Here is a 3,772-nt window from a genome sequence, read left to right as displayed (position 1 = left end):
ACGCGATTTACTCGCGCGAGTAAATGAAAATTCATCGCGCTACTCGCTCGAGTTTGGACGCTGGGCCATATGTCCCTTATCGCATCAGACGCGTTATCGCGTCAGACGCATTATCGCGTCGCGCGAGTACAGGCCCGCCCATTTTCACTAGATAACAACAACATTACTTCCGCCATTTCTTTCTCTCGTCGACCATGGCTGAGATCACCAGGATTGCTGCACTTTACCTGCTCTGGAGGTCCCAGATTCGTCTGAGGGCCAAACACCGCCGTCGGTTCTGGGTGCATGATGCCCTGCGGAGGCGCACTGAGCTCGGCGAGTTCCACTGTCTCCTACAGGAGCTCCGCCTGGCCGACGGTCGGTTCCAGCGGTACTTCAGCCTGACTCAGGCCCAGTTTGAGGACCTGTTGGCGAGGGTTGGCGCGAGGATCTCCCGCCTGGATACCAACTACAGGCGCTCCATTCCAGCTGCGGAGCGCCTGTCCATCTGTCTCCAGTGAGTTGCAGTTTATTGGTGTTTCAAAATCAATAAATATTCACTGTATCTAGCAAGACACTGACCGGGAGAGGACCGGGAGGTTTAGCTGCTGCTCTGCCAAGAACTGGTGCTTCATAGCCGGCCATAACTTGAGCTGCGAGCCTCGTTGTTGATGTGCGCGTGTGTGTACAAAACTTTATTTATAATGTGTGAATAAATTATAGCTCTTGACCTGCTTGTCATGTTTTTAAATTGCTTTTTAATTAGCTCTTGTTTTATCCACTGCAATAAAGCAAAAGTGCAACCTCAGCATTTTCATATGTGTAGCCATATCAATAGAATATTATTATTTGTTGTGTGTCTTTTTGGTTGTGTTTTGTATTTTGAGTCTTGTGAGTGTGAATGTAATGTGTGTGTATTTTCTGTATTGAAGTATTGTGAAATGATTTCTGTACAGTAGCTAATGGGGATCTAAATAAACTATAAACTGTCACCTACAGCATTCGCTACAACTCAGCTAAATTAAATGTTTTCTATGGTGCAGATACCTGGCCACTGGTGACTCCTACAGGACCATCACCAACAGCTTCCGCGTTGGCGTCTCCAGTGTGTCCAGGATTGTGGCTGACGTGGTCTCCGCCATTTGGGACTGCCTTGTGGGGGAGTTCATGGCTGTGCCCACCACAGAGGAGTGGAGGTCCATCGCGGAGGGGTTTGAGGAGCGGTGGAACTTTCCTCTCTGCTGTGGCGCTGTGGATGGGAAGCACGTGAGGGTTCAAGCCCCTGACAACACAGGATCCCAGTTTTTTAATTACAAGGGGTCATTTTCCATTGTCCTCTTGGCTGTCGTGGATGCCAGGTATTGCTTCCGAGTGATTGATGTCGGGGGCTACAGGAGGACGAGCGATGGTGGCATCCTGGCCAACTCAGCCTTTGGTCAGGCACTTCGCTTTGGCACCCTCCATCTGCCTGCTGACCATCTCTTACCTGGAGCTGACCAAAGAGGACCCCAGCCACACGTCTTTGTGGCTGATGAGGCTTTTCCACTCCGGAGAAACCTCATGAGGCCATTCCCTGGGCGCACCCTTCCTCGAGACCGTCGGCTGTTCAATTACCGTCTGTCCCGGGCACGGCTGGTGGTGGAGAACGCCTTTGGGATCCTGGCATCTCAGTGGAGGATGTACCGACGTGCTCTCGAGGTCCATCCAGATGTTGCCGAGAGGTGCGTGAAGGCGACCTGTGTGCGCCACAACTTCCTGAGGAAGACGACCCCTATGCCTGCGATGAGGGGCAGCATCCCAGGTGGTGACGTGGAGCCGCTGCCAGGTCTGGGCAGAGTTGCAGCAAACAACTCTGCAAGAGAGGCCATCAGGGTTCGGGAGACCTTCACAGCATACTTCTCCGCAGAGGGAACAGTCCCGTGGCAAGCCAACGTTTAGTGCACAAGCACTCCTACAACGGCTCTTTTAAGAGCCACCCACATATTACTATTGAGCAAACATCCTGCAGTATTACTATATTGACATTAAAATTGAAATAAAAATGAAATGAATGAATGTATATAAGCACCAAAAATAATATACCTGTTCATGCATGCTAGGTTATCAATTGATATCATATTGTGAGATAATAAAGCTTTAATTTGGCATGTCTACACTGCAACATAATACAATAAACACCAAAATAAAAGCAGACATCACTGATACGCTGACTATCATATCAATGGTGCTATCTGGTATTATTGTAGACACAAATATACCATTTAAAATTTTAATTTAGAGAAGGACAACATGTCCATTTGTTTTCTAGAACTGGTACTTTTTCTGTAGTAGCTGTGTATCCTGCACAATTCAATTGTCCTACAGTATACATTATGCACTATATCCAGTGCAGATGTTGTGACTCAATATGACCACATTTAGCAGCAACACAAACAAAACCACCTGTACACGGTAAGTAAATATTCAATAGCAATTTGGAACATGTCACATGTACTTACTATTTTATGTATTTAAATGTATATATTGTTTTACTGATGAGGTGAATAACAACAACAGTCTGTTAACTGTTCCTATATACATTTATTTTATCTCCTTTTATAGACAGAACAGATTAGGTTTGCTCAATTATGTAAAAAATAATAGTAATAAAAAAACAAGACACAGAAAATGTGTGGAACATATGTGCAGTTGCAGTATATACAGTGGCTCTATGTGAAGAGCCGCAGGGACACCTGGGATTATTCCTCAAAAGCCTGGTTCGTTCCCTGCAGAGATTGTTGCCCCAGTAGCTAATAAGCTATTCAGCAGGCTCCAAATTAAGCAAAACAGTGCTAGATTCATAAATAAGTTTATGAATTTGGAATTTAACGTATTCCTTCCTTTGGGGCGACAATCTCTGAAGGGAAGGAACCAGGCTATTGAGGAATAATTCATCCTCTGAGGGGGGAGGTTGAGCGGCAGGAGAGCTCCGACGGAGGGATTCCAGGAGAAGCCGCTCAATCTGTGCCTGCCTGTCTTGCTCATCCACCCCCCTGGCTCTCTTCCTGGTCCCCCTCGTCACTGTATAAAATGGACACATCATATTTTGTGAAACTACTGCATCCAATCAACGCAAAAGATGACAATATCCAAGTTAATATTTGTTAAACTATTGAAATCAGGCAACAGACAAAAAAACATGAGTCAAACATAAAAGGTAATCAATACAGTACTTGTCATAGTGTCACAGTACACTTAATGAAAAAAATATACTGGTACCATAAAAAATGCAATACAACTTTTGTCATGTACATACCGTTGGGTGGTCTTGCAGCAGCAGGGACAGCAGCAGCAGGGGCAGCAGCAGCAGGGGCAGCAGCAGGGGCAGCAGCAGGGACAGCAGCAGCAGGGGCAGCAGCAGGGACAGCAGCAGCAGGGGCAGCAGCAGGGACAGCATCATCACTGTCTGCCTCACTTTCAGAGGACTGATATCGTGGCTGGTCTGTAGTAGTGACAGAGATGTCTTAGTTTTTTGTTTAATACATACAGTATATTAATTGTCTACGTCATTCTAACTTCCAGTGTCAATTACAGCACATAAAGCATTTAATGCACCCATTAATACATCATACATGTCACAGTCCCTGTTTCTCATTCCCCTCCTGTCACTCTGCTGCAGTGATTTTCCACTCTCCCTCCCTCTGCTCCACTCTACCTGCCAGCCACGCCCACCTTATCAGCCCAACTCTGCTCACCTGCCTACACAGCTGCAGCTCATCATAATCAGCCCTGCATATAAGCCTCTCCAGCACTC

The sequence above is a fragment of the Epinephelus moara genome, chromosome 3 (assembly GCF_006386435.1).
Source record: "Epinephelus moara isolate mb chromosome 3, YSFRI_EMoa_1.0, whole genome shotgun sequence".
Classification (NCBI taxonomy): domain Eukaryota; kingdom Metazoa; phylum Chordata; class Actinopteri; order Perciformes; family Serranidae; genus Epinephelus; species Epinephelus moara.
Note: the sequence above shows the minus strand (reverse complement) of the source record.